The following is a 21631-nucleotide window of genomic DNA, read 5'->3' on the forward strand; positions in this document are numbered from 1 at the left end:
TCATCCACAAGGAATCTGATGCGTTGGTTTATATCCCTTATTTGGGGGTCGCCGGGATCGAGCTGTCTTATAAGGTCACGTTCTCTCGCTAAATTTGCGGCCTCCGCCGGAAAGTGGGGCCGAATTTCGGGAATTCTACCGGCGGGAATGAAGCGAGCCGAGCAGATTCAATGACCTTGCGGAAAGCTCGCTCCCCTTGACGGGCATCAGTCGGGATAGGGAGGGCAGCAAAGCGGTTGTCTGTAAAGGATTTGTATTCGTCCCACTTTCCTTTTTTAAAGTTTATGAAAGTGCTTTTTCTGTGACGATGAAGTCGGCGATACGCTCGAGCGAAATGAGTATAGGCAGGTGGTCGGATGCCAATGTTACCATTTCTGCCAGTTGACGCAGTTTATGAGTTCTGCGCTCATGATTGATATATCCGGCGAACGGTGACAGCTTCCTACCATACCTGTGGGGGTGTCTCCGTTTATTGTGCAGAACTTCGTTTCTTCTTTTTGATCCGCCAACATCTCACCCTTACTGTCCGCCCGCAAGTGATGGCCTGAAGGTTTAATGTGGCCAATTTTTGCATTGCGAGGTCTCAACTGGGAATCAAGTACTCATCTTCCACCATACAGGAATAGGCTTCTAATTAATTTGCCATCTCTAGAAAATCGTAGAGTGTTACTTGGCGTTATGTTCATTCACAAGCTCAACATTGGCGTGATTGACTCCGCCTTGTGTTTGCGTCGACTTTAGCACCTTAATGGAGCTGTTTTACCGGGGCGTACCGGATCTGTATCCGGCAAAGCACCATCACTTCGTTAACACTTCCCAAAGCCTTCGGGGAGCAACCTTATCACTACAACAACAACAACCCATATTCAAACTATCCAAAATCATTGGAGGTCTCCCCTTCTCCTACTTGCAAATACGGGAGTCGATTGAAAAACTTTCTTGGCCGGAGTGTCTTCAGTGATGCATCAAACATGACCTAGCCAGCGAAGCCTTTAAGTTTTATTCGCTGCACTGTCTTCATATCTGCGTAAAGCCCATATAGCTCATCATTACAGGGGCCATGCTATGTTTTCTAGCCATTGTTCAAGACTCCGAGAGAGGACTCGAGAGAGAATTTTACTTCTACACTCAAGCTTATGTACATACATATATTTATTCGAATAAAAAATGTATAGCTATGTATATTATTATTTTTAAATGTTTCCAATTCTTTTCTAATACGTAAGGTTATCTCTTACCTTATGTGGTTATATTTTTTACAGTTTTCAAAAACAACCTACACTAAGAAATAATTTTAAAGCAAATAAGTTGATAAGGAGCTGATGTGAATACCGCAATTTTCTTTTTAAGAGAAGAAAAATAGTAAAACCAAAAATATGATAAAATTTCCAACGGATTTTTGCTGTAACTTTTTTACTCACAGGTGTACGTACACCGACAGGCGTACACATCCTGTAGTGAAACACCAAACTTGTGGCAAAAGTTCTAGTTCAAACAAGTAAGGAAGGCTAAGTTCGAGTGTAACCGAACATTACATACTCAGCTGAGAGCTTTGGAGACAAAATAAGGGAAAATAACCATGTAGGAAAATGAATCTAGGGTAATCCTGGAATGTGTTTGTATGACATGGGTATCAAATGGAAGGTATTAATGAGTATTTTAAAAGGGAGTGGGCCTTAGTTCTATTCGTGGATGCATTTTGGAGATATCGCTATAAAGGTGGACCAGGGGTGAGTCTAGAATGTGTTTGTACGATATGGGTATCAAATGAAAGGTGTTAATCAGTATTTTAAAAGGGAGTGTCCCTCAGTTGTATATGTGAAGGCTTTTTCGAGATATCGACCAAAACGTGTACCAGGGTGAACCAGAATATCATCTGTCGGGTATCGCTAATTTATTCATATATGTATTACCACGAACAGTATTCCTGCCATGATTCCGAGGGCTTTTGATTTCGCCCTGCAGAACTTGTTCATTTCCTTCTACTTAATATGGTAGGTGTCCCACCCATTTTACAAAGTTTTTCCAAATTTTTATTTTGCCTCAAAAAACTAATCCAATCACCATGCTTAATCCCTTTTTTCGTATCTTGTATAGAATTATGGCATTTTTTTCATTTTTCGAAATTTTCGATATCGAAAAAGTGGACGTGGATTTCGCCCATTTTTATTACCAAGATAAAGTGAGTTCAGTTAAGTACTTGAACTAAGTTTAGTAAAGATATATCGATTTTTGCTCAAGCTATCGTGTAAACGGCCGAGCGGAAGGACAGACGGTCGACTGTGTATAAAAACTGGGCGGGGCTTCAACCGTTTTCGACCATTTTCACAGAAAACAGTTATCGTCATAGAAGCTATGTCCTTACCAAATTTCACAAGGATTTTTTTTTTTTAAGAGGGCGTGTTCGTCATCCGATTTTGCAAATTTTTATTTAGCACACATATAGTAATAGGAGTAAAGTTCCTGCAAAATTTCATCATGATATCCTCAACGACTGCCAAATTACAGTTTGCAAAACTTTTAAATTACCTTCTTTTAAAAGTGGGGGTGCCACGCCCATTGTCCAAAATTTTACCAATAATTCTATTCTGCGTCAAAAGGTCAACCCACGTACCAAGTTGCATCGCTTTATCCGTCTTTGGTAATGAATTATCGCACTTTTTCCGTTTTTCGAAATTTTCGATATCGAAAAAGTGGGCGTGGTTATAGTCCGATTTCGTTCATTTTAAATAGCGATCTTAGATGAGTTAACATACCAAATTTCATTAAGATACCTCAAAATTTACTGAAGTTATCGTGTTTAGGGACGGACGGACGGACGGACATGGCTAAATTAATTTCTTTTTTCGCCCATATCATTTTGATATATAGAAGTCTATATCTATATCGATTAGTTTATGCCGTTACGGGGTACCGTTATGCGAACAAAGTTAATATACTCTGTGAGCTCGGCTCAACTGAGTATAAAAACGTTTACTGCTGATGGACTAGTTCGAGAAGGACCAAGCTTGTACCAACCACAGATTCATAGTTTTTTTTTAGTGCATCTAAGGAACCGTGAGTCCCATGCCTCGTAGAACACTTTCTTTTGCTTATATGCGGTTTGGTCTAAGTTTCCTTATATGACCCGGCCTATGAAAAGGTGGCTTATGACTCAAAAAAGAAATTGCGACAGCTGCTAAAGATAAACAATGCATTTCTTCAGTTTCTTAGTAGTTTTCTTTTTTTTTTTTTTTGAGTCATAAGCCTTTCCATAGGCCGGGTCACATATGTAATATCATGAAACTTCGAAGAATTCCGAAATTACTTCATAATAGCTCTTCATGGAATTACCCCCGAAGGTTTTTGGGAGTGTTATCGATGTTGATCGTCCTTTGCCAGATGCAGATCCGGTACATTCCGGTAAGAAGCACCATTAAGGTACTATCCCGACCACATGAAACCTTCTAGGCCATACCGCTCTCCCACCCCCTAGATACATGACATCCATGATGAAATTTGGGTCGGCAGAGCCTCGGCTATTTAAGAAACAGGATTGGCCACGGGTAGGTGAGGTTGACAATTGGGTTGGAGAAGCTACATATATGTATATTGTGCTGGCAATCCCTTGAAAGGGCTGCGCTACACAACCTCTTGAATCAATGTGGTATTTTAGTCGCGTCTTATACCAGGTATACCTGCCGCGAGTATATTCTAAGTCCCCTCGAATAGTTGGGTGTGATATTCACATAAATTGTGATGTAGTTTATAACCAGTTGTTTTGACTGCATGGTATTTACTTATGATTACAATGTGCCAATGTAAATTATGATATTTTTCCCCATCTGCCTAGGTAGGCACCCGAACAAACTGGAAATAGTAACAATAGCAGCATATGCTGTTTAGAAAACAACAAAAAGCAAACCGAAGCTAGGTACATGACCGCTCGGCGTGCACTGAAGCGATCACCCTGAATGGAGTATTAACTTTGCTAACGACAACTGCTGCTGCACTGGCTGCAGTAATATTATCATATGTACGTACATATGTATGTATATTCATATCTCATTTGGCCATAATCATTCATAAAAAGTTGTTAGGGACTTGTCGCGCCAATAGTGCACTGTAAAATAATACAACATAATCGGTATGTGCACTCTAAATATGGGCATACATACAAACATCGATATATATGTAGGTATATATTTTGCAACCCTTTTCCATGAATCATAATATATTTATGTAGAATTAATTAACGAAGGGCGCACTCGACCAGGGGTCAAAGCGCAATTGGGACGAACTGCTTAATAGGTGAAGTGGAAGAAATGCAATTTTGGAAGCCTTTTTTACTTTTTTGGACAAGCGCAAATACAAGAAAAAAATTCGAAGCCCTGAAACAGCTAAAATTCATATTCCACGAAGGTTCATTTGCGGCAGTAGCAGCGGCCCTGCTGGCATCGCTGTCACCTGCTATCACTTGTGCAACATTCCATTTAGACTTAAATTATAATGCATTAGTTTTTTAATAATTAAACATATTAAATCATATGCTTTTTCCTCTCAAATCGGGCGCATTTTTTATTTTCAATAACAGTTTTTAGCAATAAAGTAAATTCCCCTTTTTTGTGGTCAACGCCCATGTGCCAACAACAAAGCTCAAAATTACACCAAACACAGCGTAGCAAAGGTATTTTTGTCAAGCCCGTCTTCATCTAGGCGTTGGTCATTACTCTTACCAAGTTTATCGTAGCTTTCACCAATTTACGCTTACCTTTTAAAGCTTTTCAATTTTTATTTGTTAAATTTGCCACTTTTCTTACATTTTCTACAAACAAATCCACAATTAATTTAACTAAAACTAATCGTAAAACACAAATTAAAAATAACACATACAAATTTACAACACTCAAATGCGTTGATGACAAATGAATGACTTCTGTTTTCCTCCTCCAACACAATCTATTATAGAAAACTTTTAAGTTTGAAATCAAGGTGGCGCCGTGAAGACTTCAAACACCTGTGCCATCGAACCAGCTCTAAAGCCGTGGTTACTCACGAACGTACGTAGAAAAAACGTGTCAGCTGACACGACCTATCTTATGAGTGTGCAATGTAAACGAAAACTCACCGACGTGCAACGCCCGTACGTACGTAGCCCGGAACGTAGAAATCAAAACAATTTTGATTTTTTCCGTAAGAACGTGTCAGCTGATCGCTCTCTCACTAGACAGAGTTGCCTAGTAAACTTTTGTGCGCTAATTTTTGACCGTTTGCAGTTTTATGCAAAAACGCCTAATTAAAGTTTGAAAAATTGTGAAAATAATTCGAAATAATTATGTAAAAGTGCAGATTATAAATATGTAATCTATTTATATTTATTTAATATTGTAACGAATTTGCTGCAAATCCTCTTATTTGCCCTTTTGCTAGGTTCGTATCGCTAAACTGTTGAATAAATAACTCCAATATTGAATAATGAAAAAATGGCCTTTATTAAAATACTTCACAATAACACTCAAACTGTGCAACGAATAGCTTAATAACCAAACTTATAGCTTAAATGAAACTGACTTTCAAAATAATACTGCTATTGTTCGCTAGATATCGTCTTAAGCCCCCATTACTGATACTTAGCATAGACTTGACTTGACTTGGCGTAAACTTGGCAACTTAGCCACGATTATACTCCACTTGGCGCATACAACCTGGCATCATAATCAGCGTTGAAATTTATTTTTAAATAAATGTCAATTTGTATGACCAAATGTCAAAATGAAATGGAAACAAACAAATGGCATCTCAAAATATAAACGTCACTTAGAACTTACATAGAAAATCAAAATTCAACAGAATTCTAAGTCAAGTTAAGTTTTGAGTAATCAGTAACATGCAATGTTAATTTAACAGAACTGTAAGTGACAGTTCGCAAGCCAAGTCAAGTCTGTGCTAAGTATCAGTAATGGAGCCTTTAGTCGTAACTGCTTGACAACTCAAATCAAACTGAATTCCAGCGCCTCTACAACTGCCGCCTTTTATACTCTTTGATTTCAACCTTTGCATCTTCTAGGTGCTTCCAGAATCTACTAGTCCAGCAGCTCTCAAACTTCTCAGCTGTAACTACAATTGCACAATTTTATAGTTTTTCTCATTGCATACTTATAGGAGTATCTCAGATATATGCATGTGTTTGTGCATTGACTCTCCGCTGCTCGTATACGTACATGGTACATATATGTAGACGCAGTTATTGTTTCGTTTATGTAGATACATAATGATTGAATTATTGATGTGCATTCACGTCACTGCTTAGAATCGGCTTAGAGACGATAGCATCGTTCAGTGCTGCTAACATTCGTTACAATATTAATTCAGCCTTTTACAACATCAAAAATTAAATTGGAAAAAGTTGATGTTTCCATAAGCATGTATGCAAAATGGTCAATGGCAACAGCAAAGAGGATAGATATATCTATCCTCTTTGACGCTACCGGCTGTACAGCTGTGTTGCATCCATGGCGCAACGATACAAGGTGGCAGCATGGAACAGCTGATTATAAACTTTTTTTATTTGCTTTGATATATCAACTTCTGGCGCAGTACGATTTTGACATTTGTCCATCGAATTTACAAAAACAAAGTACATGGCATTTTTATTTATGTTTGTAGGTATGTCACCATGCTGCCACCTTGTATCATTCCGCTATGGTTGCATCAAAGAAGATAGATAGAAATAAATGATGGCATCCAAAAATACTGTGTGTGACGTTAAATCAGAATCCACATTTTGGCGAGCACACAGCCGCATTTGTACCGAAAGCAAAGCTGGTAGATATACATATATCTATCCACTTTGATGAAACACCATACCAAGTCCAAAGCGGAGGAGTGGTAAGTCCACCCTAACGATTTGTACCAACAAACACTAGCTGTATTTCCTTGCCAGCTAATACAATTAAAACACTAGCTAGCTTACCGAATTGCATGGAAAGCAACAATAAAAGTAATCGAGTTGAGTTGGCTAAGCGGTTTCAACTGAAACCCCTTAGGTAATTGTCGACCTGATTGATGGTGTTGTATAGTGATGCATATTCAAAAATAGGGCACTATTGTGAACGAGCGAATGAAATGAACATACGAATGTGCGGTTAAACAAAAATAACAAAATAACAGCGTGGCGGCAGGGTGATATACATACAAACAAACACACGCAGTTCATGTATTTTGTTTTTGTAATTCGCTGGATGAGTTCAAAAACATACTGCGCTAGAAGTAGAAATGTCATAGCAGCTAAAAAAAAGTAACATTTAGCTGATGAACTTCCACCATCTGTATGGTTTTGCCATAATGAAACTGTTTAGCTAGTTGAAGCGTTTTTTTCAAGCTCGCTTGGAAAAAAACAACTACTAATTTGCAATCCCTGCCCCTAGGTCCGCATTAACAAGTAGGCAGAATAGGCAGTTGCCTGGGGCCCCGAAAAATTAAAAAGACGTCTAAAATTTTCTTACAAACATAAAATTCTAGAGAGTGAAAGAAAAATATAATCAGAACTGAAAATATTTTTTACTCAAATAAATAAAACTTAATTGACCGCATTCAAAAGGCGACGACCGACGGACTAGACAAGGTTCCTAAAAAGGACATTTCCGAATCATTTGACAAATTGTATTAGCGTGCAATGAAATGTATAGAAGAGAAAGAAAAGTATACTCAATAATAAAAAAGAATTATATCAAAATGTACACTGGTTGTTTTTATTTTGAAAAATTTCGGTTATTTTTGCAACAGAGGGTGTAGAAGCCTTCAACTCTATTTTGACTGCTATGCGTTCAGTGAGTAAGTCATTGCAAAGTGAAAAGGCAGTTTTGAAAGTGGTGCTTTTTAAACGGTTTTATTTAGCTTGACTTGACAGGCAGGCCGCACGGCCGCATGCACGGTCATTGTGAACGAATTTTGTAATTGAAATTTAGGTAACTTCCCGATAAGCTACAAGCTTGAAACTTGGAATATAGTTCAGAACCCGATGACAATGCAATAATAGGGAAAAAATCGCCGCTAGGTGGCGCAAGGATCGATATATTCACAAAAATCTTATTTGTGGTCCGATTTGACTCCTATTTGGAACACATAATATATACAAGAATAGAAAGCGACCTATGAAAAAAATCTCCGCTAGGTGGCGCAAGGATCGAGATATTCACAAAAATCGTATTTGTGGTCCGATTTCGCTCATATTTGGAACGCATAATACATACAAAAATAGAAAGCGACCTGTGAAAAAAAATTTCCGCTAGGTGATGCAAGGATTGAGATATTCACAAAAATCGTATTTGTGGTCCGATTTCGCTCATATTTGGAACACATAATACATGCAAGAATAAAAAGCGATCCATGAAAAAAATATTGCCGCAAGGTGGCGCAAGCATCGAGATATGCACAAAAATCGTATTTGTGGTCCGATTTGGCTCATATTTGGAACACATAATACGTACAAGAATAGAAAGCGACCTATGAAAAAAAATCGCCGCTAGGTTGCACAAAGATCGAGATATTAAAAAAAATCGTATTTGTGGTCCGATTTGGCCCATATTTGGAACACATAATACATACATGAATAGAAAGCGTCCTATGATGTCCGATTTGGCTCATATTTCGAACAAATATTACATACAGTCTGGTAGAAGTGACATCAAAATATTTTGGAGTTGGAGGGGGACAAGGATACGTGGCGCAGAGTCGAGTAAAGTCTTTGGAAGGATTATGTATTGACAAAGAGGATAGATAGTATATCCATCCTCTTTGCTTCGGCTTTCTTTCGAATTTTTAATTTGAAATTGTCAGAATTGTAGACTGATAAATAAATTAAAATTAAAAATTAAATTAAAAATTACAGTTACATCTGAGTATAATGCGTATTGAAATTTCATAGTACAAATTTTATGCGCAGCAATTTCAAAGGTGTATTTAAAGTTTGACGCTTAGCAGTCCATATAAAGTTTAAAGGCTTGGTTTCCTCGAAAGCGGTGCTGCTATATAACGGCCGCTACATAGCGGAAGAGTACGTTGTCAAAAATGCTGCAATATAAATGTAATCATGTGGAAACTACGAAGACGGTGAAGCTCATCGTAACGTAATATAGCGGTAGGAAATAAAATATTACGGCCGTCATGACGGTAGAAACTCGTTCATCAACGTTTTTCACCACCGCTATTCTGAAAGCGGTAAATATTTTGTCAAATATCTCAAAAATAAACAAATATTCAGACTTCACATTTATTATTGAAAATATATTTACAAACAGATGTAAAAAACTCACAGCTAATAATACAACCCTTCGTCAATCGAATCTAATTAGATTCGTTTCAAAAATTCCGTATGTTCGACAGTTATGTCTGACTTTGACAGCTATATTACAACCCTACGACATTTAAGGTCACTCGCTGACTGAAGTGCGAGCGAAGTGAAAAATTCATCATCAATGGGAGAATAGAAGAAAATAAAATTCTGTATTCTGTGCTTAGGTAAAAATTAAATAATTATATAGTCCGAGGTGTAACGACGACGATCCATTTTGCCATAATGAAATTATTATGAACAAAAGTGGTAGTTAAAGAGTGCAGTGATGAGTTTAAGAAAAAAGTGTGAAAAAAATTCTGCACGAGAAAAAATCGAAAAGTGAAAAGAAGGCAAAGGCAGAAGGCATAAAAAAGGAGAAGTGATTTTGGAACTGAATGTGTTTGGTGGTTAGTGGATAGAACGTAGATGAGGACGAAGTAGAGGAGTGAAACGTCGTGGAAGAAAGAAGCAGGTTTTCGTCGTGAAAATAAGGTGAAGAAAGTTTGTGAAAAATGTCTTAACATAATCTTAAAACAATTATTGACCACGATTATACATACATAACAATACTCCTACGTCGCTTCCAATATCCGACACGACCGCATAACCAGCATTCCTCCATTATCTACTCCAGTACCATATTTAATCCGCACACTATATACTCCATTGTTACTCATACACCTGTACCATTTATCATCATACTACGAAAAATACCAACACAAAGCAGACATACTGCTAAAGCAGCAAACATAAGGGAACGGCAAAGAATTTCGTCATTGCCGTCCGTGGCCATCGGACGAATTTTTTTGTTTTTTGTCAATGCCCCGTTCTCGTGTCTCATCATATGTAAATTTTTTTTTTCATTTTTATAGTGGGTTTGTGCCATTTTTCTTTAGAAAGTAGAAAAAATACATTTAGTATGTTGTGTTCTTAAGTTAGTTGCCGTTGTTGTTGTACGCGATTATTGCATAAATGAAAAATACATAGGAATATACCGTAAGGTAAAATTTTTAAGTGTATATATATGTATATGCAAACAATATACATAACCATAAGAGGATATCATGTACATACATACTTACATATATGGGTGAGTTTGTGTGCCTCTTTGGCTCTGCAATCAGCGGGCAGGCACACCAGGTGAAAGATCAAAGTAATGCGTGTGTGAAACCATTTATCAAAAAAATTAAAAAAAAATTGGGTGCTCCCGCAATGGCCAACATGACCGCTATGGGTCTGTGCAAATCGTGCGGTGCGTCTGTCAACTAGTAGCCCGGAGCACCTCAATTCTATTTTTGTTTTTGCCAAATGTGTGGTTAAGCATACAATTAGCAATTTACGTTTAACTTTAATTTTTTATTGTATTTTTTTTTTATATTTTTTGAACGTCGTTCTCCAAAAATTCACTAGTAAAATACAATTTTATGCAAATGCAATTAGCATACTCCTAAAAATATATAAGGACATACATACATACATACTATATTCACATAGCTAATGCAAGTGCAGCGCACACGATGTGTTTGAAAATATATAATCATGGCTGGAGTATCTACATACATATTTGCAAATGATTTAAACTTCACCAACGCGCTGGTATCAATGTCTTAATTCAGCTTATTCTACGATCATGTGTACTCGCATGAGCTTTGATTCACCGCTTACTAATGCGCGTACACTCGTGTTTACTTGGACACAAAACACCCATTTTAAATTCTTACATATTTACACTAGCGCTGTAGTAATATGTTAGCAAACATTTAGTAGTACTTACAATCACACATACATATGTACATATTGGCATCCGTCATCGCCTCACCCACAAAACTTTTTTGATGTAATTTTTCCGTTGCACAGCGGGGTATTTCGGTTGAATATATAACAAAAATCATAACTGGATCAAGTCGAAGCTAATACAGTAAAGGTGAACGGCCCTGCAGAAAATGTGTTGGTCGAAAATATCGTTTGGTTGTGATGAAGAACGGCGTTCACCGTGCATTTCGTGGCATATTAATCTGCCGACCTATTTTGTGGATGTCTGAAGGTATTTTGTCTTCGTTTTTTTTAACGGTTGATTTCTTCAGTTCGGGATTTCTTTCTAGTGTTTACGCAAAGGGCTCCTTTGGTGCCTGGGAGGTGGTGCTTCTCCAACCAGTCTGTTGGGATGCCCAGTTTTCTGGGTTTCAACAGAACCTGTTCTCATTCGTCTCCACTGCATAACTTTAGAACGAGTTTTCTAAACTGTCTAAGAGGCAGGTGATTCTACCTTTTATTGATAAACCGAAATACATATGGCTCAGGCGTTAACGTTGTTGGTATAATTTTGGTTAGCCATTGAAACCTGTAGTGCTTAACTATTAATTTTTTGCTGTTGTTATTATTATTATTTATTTATTATTACGGAGTTTTAAGCCTAAAACTTAGATTATTACAATTTATAAATAATTTTAATAATAATAGGATTTCTAGCGTTTGGGGTGTCGGAATGCATGAGATTCCGATCAGCACGGGAACTGGTGGTCCCAACGGGCGAGTTTTGGAGTTATATCATTGGGAGGTTCCAAGGACGTGTTCTCAATCCTGCCCTACTCCAAGACGTATGATTACGCAGTTTAATTATTTATGCTGTCGGAATGCATTTGATTCCGGTCAACCCAAAAGCTAGCAGCTCAGCAGAATAAGCCACTCTTATCGGACGGTTGGAAAGGACGTGTTTCCAATCCTCCCTGTACCTGCTTTTATGTAAACATAATTAATTATAATATATAATTGTTGTAGGAATATACGTGATTCACATGAACACTCCAACTGTTTGTCAGGGACGATATCTTCAGGAATTCTTTCCTAATTTGATTGCGAGCAATATATGTATTTGACCTGATGCATAAGGTTCCTCTGTGTCTATTTGGATTGCCGTGTACGCTCAAGAATCAGTAACATGAAATACAGATACAAAATATTTTATCTTATTGCAATATTCTAATAAACTTTTTTTGAAGGTGTTTAAGTTTTCACAATTTTTAACATGATTAGGTAGTTCATTAAAACATTTCAGGCCTTTGTAAAATATATTTTGCTTGTCCATTTCTGTTTTGAGAAGAGGTAATCTAAAATTATTATTTTCCCTGATTATGTAAGAATGGGTTTCACTTACATAAACAAGTTTTTCACTTAGGTAGGCTGGTAATTTGCCATGCTTGATATAAAATACAAATTTCATACTATGGTAAAATATCAACTGTTTCACGCTCAGCCAGTTTAGTGCATCAAGCATACTCTTTATGGAAGTGTCGTACCTCACTTTCAATATAAATCTCATAGCTTTGTTTTGCATAATTTGTAACCTGTCTACTTGTGTTTCATTAGCAATAAAGAATATTGTAGGGCAATATTAAAAGCGCGGTTCTATGATGGATCTATAAACTTTTAACTTATATTTCTTACTAATAAGTTTACACGATCTCTTCCAAAATCCAATTTTTTTGCCCATTTTGGCAACAATATAATCAATATGATCTGTAAACCTCAGTTTATTGTCAATCAGGATCCCTAATACTTAAATATTTTGACATCCTCAATGCTCGTATTCATTATTTTTGGATCAAAATTAAGTGATTCTCTATTGGTCGTCCTAGACGGCCCATACATGACACAAAAGCCATGCGCAAATATAAAACGACGGAATTTGTGCAAATGAAAATTTTGACATACACGGCTCAAAAACACTGCGCAATATTCATTTTTAATGTAGCGCAACAAATGAAACATGTGTTTTAATTGTATAAAAAAGGCATTAATGGAAAAAAAAAACACTATTTATTTTTCAAAGTGCTGGCAATTCACAGTATAAGTCGAAAAACTCGCACCAGAAGCGTTTATTTTCCATTGTATTTTTAATTTTTATATTTTAGTTGCAAGAGCTCAACTCATTGCAGCACTGCGCAATATTCATTTTTCAACTAGCGCAACAAATGAAACATGTGTTCTTATTGTATAAAAAATTATTATGTATTATTGAATTTGTGTGAATTCCTGTTACAAGCTAGAGATGGTCCTTACGCCTTCGATATTAACATTTTTAAGCAATAATTAATGATGTTATATTATCAGGAACCACAGGTAAACTGTGTAAGATTCACCACACACGAAGAAAAAAGCATGTGCAATATTTGCAGACATGCGTAAATATCAAAATCGTTTTGATTTTAGCGCAGTTCTCTGCGCAAATAGCGCAACCAGTACACACACCGGCAAATCCTTGTACAAATTGCTAATTGGCACAAGGATACTTGAGCCGTGTAATTGGCGTACTAGATAAAACCATGAACTTAGTTTCGTTAACGTTAAGCTTGAGTTTATTAGTGCAAAGCCATCTATACAATGAGTCCAAATCTTCTTGCATTTTGCTCCTTGCTATTGAAATGTCAGTTTCATTTACTTCAAGTAGCGCATCATCTGCAAACAACCTGACTTTACTATATTTCAGTGCTGATGATATATCGTTTATGTAAATGTTGAACAGGATTGGTGCTAATACCGACCCTTGTGGTAAACCTATGTCCACTTGTGCCTCGGATGAGACTACTGACTCGATGGTTGTTCTTTGTTTCCGGTCTGATAAGAAGCTTCTAAACCATTGCAATTCATTTTCCCTAATACCAATTTTTTGTAGTTTATCGAGCATTATATTCCTATCAATTGTTTCGAACGCTCTTTTCAGGTCAATGAAAACTGCTTCTATATGTTTTTTTAGGCTCAGCTCTTCCTTCCAGGTAGATATGACGTAATTTAACGCCGTCTCGCAAGAGTGCCTTTCTCGGAAACCGGATTGTTCCTTTATAAGGATTTTATTATTTTCTAAGTAATTAAGCAGTTGATTTTTTATTACAATTTCCAGAATTTTTTCTATGTTCGGCAATGTATTTATCGGCCTAAGTTCTTCTGCCATTATTGAATCTTTTAATTTCCTTTCTTTTTTATTTGCGAACCAGCAGTTACACAATCAACAACATCAGCTTTGAAATCCAGCGAAAATCACTCTTGTAAATGAATGCTACATTGGCTGGGTAGGGAATTGAAATGTAAAGTCCTTTCTCGGCAAACGAAAATCATGCTCTTATCGTACACATCCTGCTACATATATGGTATAGAAGTATGGACCATGAAAACATCAGATGAGGAGGCGCTGCACAACATCGATAACACTCCCCAAAACCTTCGGGGAGTATCTTTACCGCTACAACAACAAGACAGCTCTGGAAGTTTTCGATAGTAAAAGCACACGTTGTTGTAACGATAAGGACACTTCCCGAAGGCCTTGGGATATTGTAGACGTCAACATAAGTAGAACATCGTATTAAAAAACAGCGGCTAAGGTGGCTAGACCATAGAAAGAATTTTTTTATTGGAACTCAGCTACAAGCAAAGGAAGAGGGCGGGCCACTCCGCTAAAAGCACCAGATGGAGGGCAACAAGAAACGGCTGGCACGTTTTGTTGAACGGCCATAACCATTTAAACGGTTAGGCGCCAATTAAGTAACTAATTTAATATATGGTTTCTTTAATCCAATTCTGAGACACTGTTCTTTAACAGCGGGTTAGGGGGTCAGAATATTCCCGCGGTAGGTATGCCTGTCGTAAGAGGCGACTAAAATACCAGATTCAAGGGGCTGTGTAGCGCAACCCTTCAGGTTGCCAGCGCAATATATAGCTTCTCGAAACCCAATTGTCAACCTCACCTATCCGAGGCGAATCCTGTTTGACTAACAGACGAGGCTCTGGCGACTCCAAGCTCCTCATGGAACTTGGGGGTGGGGACGGAGGGGATGGACTGAAGGTTTAATGTGGCCACATAAATCGTTCCCGAGATGGTCGGGCTAGCACCTAATGGCACTCCCCAAAGCCTTCGGGGAGCAACCTTATCGCTACAACAACAACAACAACAATAGATGAAGAAGAAATTGCACACTAAGTAGGAAAAATTATTCGAAAGTTTGTTGCTATGGCTTTAGGCTCACATAAATGGAAAGCGGACTGATCTCCTACTAAGAAATATCACACCGGCTACATAGCTCAGATGTAACTACAAAAACAAGATAAGAATCGAGAGGAAATAACCGGCAAGATATTTACTTTTGTTTCAAGCTCTTTCAAAATATCCCACGATGCGGCGCTCCCTGCTAGACTACAAATAAGTTCTAACAAATATCTATGCATATTACATTTGTATTATAAACTAACTGTATATTGCAATGCATTGGAAATACGTACAAACATACATACATATGTAGTACATACCAAAATATTTGCAATGTAGGCCCACACAAAGCAAGACAGCGTATTTGGTTTGGTTCGTCGCTTGGTTGTTTGACTTACATACAACATAAAAATGGTATTGGGTCATTCCAATGGATGGGAAATTTCCAATCGATTTTTATACTCAGCTGAGCAGAGCTCACAGAGTATATTAACTTTGTTCGCATAATGGTAATCCGTAACGGCATAAACTAATCAAGATAGATATAGACTTCTATATATCAAAATGATATAGAAGAAGTAAATTTTGAGGTATCTTAATGAAATTTGGTATGTACATAAGTTCCTGGGCACTCATCTCGGATCGCTATTTAAAATGAACGAAATCGGACTATAACCACGCCCACTTTTTCGATATCGAAAATTTCGAAAAACCGAAAAAGTGCAATAATTCATTACCAAAGACGGATAAAGCGATGAAACTTGGTAGGTTATGACGCAGTATAGAAAATTTGTAAAATTTTGGACAATGGGCGTGGCACCGCCCAATTTTAAAAGAAGGTAATTCAAAAGTTTTGCAAGCCGTAATTTGGCAGTCGTTGAAGATATCATGATGAAATTTGGCAGGAACGTTACTCCTATTACTAAATGTGTAGCCCTGTGAAGTTGGCACCTACTTGGGCGAATAATTAAAAAAACCATACACAAAAATTTTTGTTTCGCTTTATTGTGCTAAATCGTATGTCCGTCGTTTGCCCATCGTTTGTCCATGTTTGTCCAGGAGAAATTTTCGTTTGTCCACCTTTTGTTAAAAAGTTATTTCAAAAAACAAAAATCGTGTGTGAAGTTGGCGCCTCCATATACGAGTAATTAAAAAAACCAAATGCCATTCATTTCTCCTTCGTTTGTCCACGTTTGTCCAGGAAAAATTTTCGTTTGTACACCCGTTGTTAAAAAGTTATAACAAAAATGTTTTTTTTTTTCGAAAAAACCAAAAAATTTTTTGTTTCGCTTTATTGTGCTAAATCATATGTCCGTCGCTTGCCCATCGTTTGTCCAGGAAAAATTTTCGTTTGGCCACCTTTTATTAAAAAGTTAGTTAGCAAAATCTGACGACGAACACGCCCACTTAAAAAAAAATTTTTTTTTAAAGTCAAATTTTAACAAAAAATGTAATATATTTACAGTATATAAGTAAATTATGTCAACATTCAACTCCAGTAACGATATGGCGCAACAAAATACAGAAATAAAAGAAAATTTCAAAATGGGCGGGCCCCGCCCTTTTTCATTTAATTTTTCTAGAATACTTTTAATGCCATAAGTCGAACAAAAATTTACCAATCCTTGTGAAATTTGGTAAGGGCATAGTTTCTACGACGATAACTGTTTTCTGTGAAAATGGGCGAAACCGGTTTAACCCACGCCAGTTTTTATACACAGACCACCGTCTGTCCTTCCGCTCGGCCGTTAACACAATAACTTGAGCAAAAATCGATATATCTTTACTAGACTTTGTTCACGCACTTATCTGAACTCACTTTATCTTGGTATTAAAAATGGGCGGAGTCCGACTATGACCAAGCCCACTTTTTCGATATCGAAAATTACGAGAAATTTAAAAGAATGCCATAAATCTATACCAAATATGAAAAAAAGGATGAAACATTGTAATTGGATTGGTTAAAATATAACTTAAAAAAAAACTTTGTAAAATGGGTGTGCCACCTATCATATTAAGTAGAAGAAAATGAAAAAGTTCTGCAGGGCAAAATGTCTTGGAAATGGCAGGAATACTGTTCGTGGTATTACATATATAAATATATTAGTGGTACCCGATAGATGATGTTCTGGGTCACCCTGGTCCACATTTTGGTTGATATCTCGAAAACGCCTTCACATATACCACTAAGGGCCACTCCCTTTTAAAACCCTCATTAATACCTTTAATTTGATACCCATATGGTACAAACACATTCTAGAGTCACCCCTGGTCCACCTTTATAGCGATATCTCGAAAAGGCGTCCACCTATAGAACTAAGGCCCACTCCCTTTTAAAATACTCATTAATACCTTTCATTTGATTCCAATATCGTACAAGCACATTCTAGAGTCACCCCTGGTCCACCTTTATGGCGATATCCCGAAATGGCGCCCACCTATAGAACTAAGGCCCACTCCCTTTTGAAATACTCTTTAATACCATCCATTTGGTACCCATGTTATACAAACACATTCCAGGGTTACCCTAGGTTCATTTTCCTACATGGAGATTTTTCCTTATTTTGTCTCCAAAGCTCTCAGCTGAGTATGTAATGTTTGGTTACACCCAAACTTAGCCTTCCTTACTTGTTTTTTATAAACATTGAATTTTTGGAAAATAAAGTCATTCTTTATTACTTGAAGCTCATACATGAACATGACGTTAGAGAAATACTTCGGCGGTTAAGAACATTACTAGGTTGGTATTTTGGCGTTAATTAGCCGAAAATGAGTTGCGATGAAAATAATTTTGCCGCTCTTTTCGAAGTACTTTTTTTGGGTGCTTCGGTAAGCTCACGTTGAGTTAAACAAGCACCTTCGTAAAAACTGACTTCATTGATCGAAATGGTATTTTGTCGTTTATATTAGCTACTAATTAGCGCCAAAATACCCACCAAGTCGTATTTCGATCACTTTACTATAATTCGGTCTTTTGAGGGTACGTCGATATTTTTATATAACGTCAAGAAAAAAAAAAATGAAGCACAAAATAATTTCCCCTTCGCAACTAATTAGAACCTAACTAGCGGCAAAGTACCCACTAACTTTTACTTTACTGCAAAGCAGTTTTGCATGTTTACTTTGTGGCTTCATAAACTCGCACATCATTGATTAGCCAGCGAACTCTTTCAATCCAATTTTTGTTCGTCGAGAAAGGTCTTAATTTTTTAATTGTCCACTCAGTCCAAAGTAGCACTTGATGACAAAAACCATTATCCTTTATGATCATATGTTATTAATTTGCGAGCTTTGCTCATATTGCTTTATACAATGGTTTTTGTAATTGATATTAGAGAAAAATTGTAAGTTTACAAACGGCGATATCCTTTAGATTTCTAGGCTTACCCCAGCAGTGGGTCCAATAGTTTTAATTTGATCCTAAAAATAGTCCCAAAATGGTCCCGAAAACAACTTCGCATAGCTTCGAAACAATTAGTTAACAGTATTAAAAAAATATAGTTACGTATTAGTTTTTTAAAACGGTCGCTGAACTACACGGAAACGTATCCCGCATTTATCCCAAAACAGTCCCGTAATGGTCCCTAAAACATCTCGAGGTTATCGCTAAAAGCAATCCCAAAGTATCTAGATATTGTCTCAAATTATTGAGTATATTGGAAAGATTTTCGGTCATCTCTTGTTAAATCGTTTCTGTATACATACATTAATTATCCACCCTGTCGGAAAATCAATAAGACAAAGTATCTCAAATTATCCTGAAATAGTCGCGAAATAGCTTGAATGAAACGACCATACCTAGGTTAGGTTAAGAGGGCGACATTGTGAGTGCCGGGAGATTAATTTGTAGTGGTTCCCCTTGAACCACTTGCTTTCTCTGATGAACTTAAGTAGGAGTTAAAGATCCACCTTCCCCAACCTCTGCCAGACTGTCGAAAAACCGTGCAACCAGAAATCTGAGTCGTCTTGTTTGCAGTCGTGGACATCGGCAGAGAAAGTGATGAATCGACTCCTCTTTCTCCTCATCCTGACAGCTTCTGCAGAGGGAGCTAGTTGATATACGCATTGGTGCAACAGCGCAGTGGCCAACACATCCGTTAAATCTCTCACTGCAGATTTCTTTAGCTTGGGAAGAAAGGCGGTTCCTTTCCTATCCAAACATGACCATAAGGAGATAACCCAGCTGTGGTCGTAAGGAACTGTCTGCCCCGCTTGTGTGCATTTCGGAACCGTACTCTCCATGGAATAGACCTCCGCCTGGAAGACACTGCATTAGTGAGGAAGTCAGCATGATTGTTTTACCTGAAGATGCTTTGAGTACATTCCAGCTCCATTCCCTTTTCCATTTTCGTGCCACTGTTTAGGCATATCCCTTATGTTCTGCACCTGAAAGTCAAAAACTGCCGTGATATGATCGGTGTCCGACGTAAGGTCAGTTGTCACCATCAAGATCATTTTGTAAACAGTTTTTAAATGGTCCCGAACTAGTGCTAAAATACTACTTATTCCCGAAACGGTCTAAAATAATCCATTTAATTTTGAAATGATCCCGAAATAATGTGGAACTCATCCGGAGAACAATACCGAAAACATCTGGAAGTGATGCCGAAATTAGCTCAGAGGGTTTGCTAAACAATGTTTCCTAAAATTTTCTACATAGTTTGGATCTGCTTTCTCATTTAGAAGTGACTGTTCTCATTTCCATATGACGCTTACGCATTTTCAAGTGATACTTTCTTATTTATAACTGAGTACATATTCTCAATTACAAATTACGCTTTCTCATTTTCATTTGATGCTTTCTCATTTACAAGTACTATACTCATTTTCATATGACGCTTTCGCATTTACAATTGACTATTCGCATTTACGACTGACGCTTTCGAAATTACCTCTGACGCTTTCTAATTTTCAAATGACGCCTTCTCATTTACAAGTGACTATTCGCATTTCTATGTGACGCTTTCGCATTTACAATTGACTTATCTCATTTCCAAATGATGCTTTCGCATCTAAAATTCACTATTCTCATTTACAACTGACTATTCTCATTTACAAGTGACTATTCTATGACTATGACTATGACGCTTACGCATTTTCAAGTGATACTTTCTTATTTATAACTGAGTACATATTCTCAATTACAAATTACGCTTTCTCATTTTCATTTCTCATATACAAGTACTATACTCATTTTCATACGACGCTTTCGCATTTACAATTGACTATTCGCATTTACGACTGACGCTTTCGAAATTACCTCTGACGCTTTCTAATTTTCAAATGCCGCCTTCTCATTTACAAGTGACTATTCGCATTTCCATGTGACACTTTTGCATTTACAATTGACTATTCTCATTTTCGAATGATGCTTTCGCATTTACAATTCACTATTCTTATTTACAACTGACTATTCTCAATTACAATTGACGCTTTCGAAATTTAATTTACAGTTTTCTCATTTACAAGTGACTATCCTCATATCGAAGTGACGCTTTCGCATTTACAATTGACTATTCTCTTTACCATATGACGCTTTCGCATTTATATCTGATCTCATTTACAACTGGAAATGGTGTAGTTTAAAGTCAATGAGCTTTTCAGTTGAGGCGCACATTTTCGCGGAATGACTCTATTGCAAATTGTACCACAACATTTAGTGTTGCATTTATGCCAAAGCAACTAACAACACTAGCTCGAATGTATATACATACATATGAATGTATAAATGTGTACAGTTCCTAACGCCTCCTACTAACCTCTTCTCATCGTTTATAATGGTTCATCTCGTTTTTCGCCCTAATCGCGTTTGTCGTCAGTATTTTACACTCGTGTCCAGCAAAAATAACGTCATCCATTTCATCGTACCCAGTGCCAGTCATCAGCGTAGTATATATTATGAAGAGTGTATATATTGTAGTTTAGCACCTACATACATATCTATGAAATATATATTGTTTTTCGTTTTGTTATAATTATTAGTCAGTGCTTTTGGAATTTGGTCATCATCACAATTACATATTAACTACATACAATCTCAATAACTATTGTTGCCTAGAATTGGGTTTAGAAAAATCATGTTATGTAAATATTGTTTGTATGTATGTACATATGTTAGTAAGTGTTTTATTTTGATAAAGGATATACGCATTGTTTTAGGAGTTAATTTTTAGAAAATTTACTTACCATGCCCTTAAAAGTTGTGTAAACTGGTTAATCGAAATCAATCCTGTTGTTTAGATTTGGCAAAAACTTCCACATAATTGAAGAGTTTGCAATCTTTATCTCACATTATTTATTAGGACGCTAGTTTTTTTGCGAGGAACCTGTTGTTTATTTAT

General features: G+C 37.0%; 2 protein-coding genes across 16 annotated transcripts in view; one reads left to right on the forward strand and one right to left on the reverse strand.

Moving 5' to 3' along the window:
* Mcr (macroglobulin complement-related) overlaps positions 1 to 4916 on the reverse strand; it is a 71804-nt gene extending 66888 nt beyond the window's left edge. The window contains exon 1 of the mRNA XM_067767596.1: positions 4751 to 4916. The gene's annotated coding sequence lies outside the window, so the exon portion shown is untranslated. The remainder of the gene's footprint in view (positions 1 to 4750) is intronic.
* Positions 4917 to 9403: 4487 nt separating this feature from the next.
* Bsg (immunoglobulin domain-containing protein Bsg) overlaps positions 9404 to 21631 on the forward strand; it is a 222577-nt gene continuing 210349 nt past the window's right edge. For 9 of the 15 annotated variants that reach the window (XM_067767600.1, XM_067767612.1, XM_067767603.1 and 6 more), the window contains exon 1: positions 9405 to 9805. The gene's annotated coding sequence lies outside the window, so the exon portion shown is untranslated. Of the gene's footprint in view, positions 9806 to 9869; positions 10315 to 11170; positions 11358 to 11415; positions 11566 to 21631 lie in introns of those variants that run through there. The other 6 variants (XM_067767601.1, XM_067767613.1, XM_067767608.1 and 3 more) reach the window with 6 other exon arrangements.

This window comes from Eurosta solidaginis, chromosome 2, assembly GCF_040869045.1.
Source record: "Eurosta solidaginis isolate ZX-2024a chromosome 2, ASM4086904v1, whole genome shotgun sequence".
NCBI classification, from domain to species: Eukaryota; Metazoa; Arthropoda; class Insecta; order Diptera; family Tephritidae; genus Eurosta; species Eurosta solidaginis.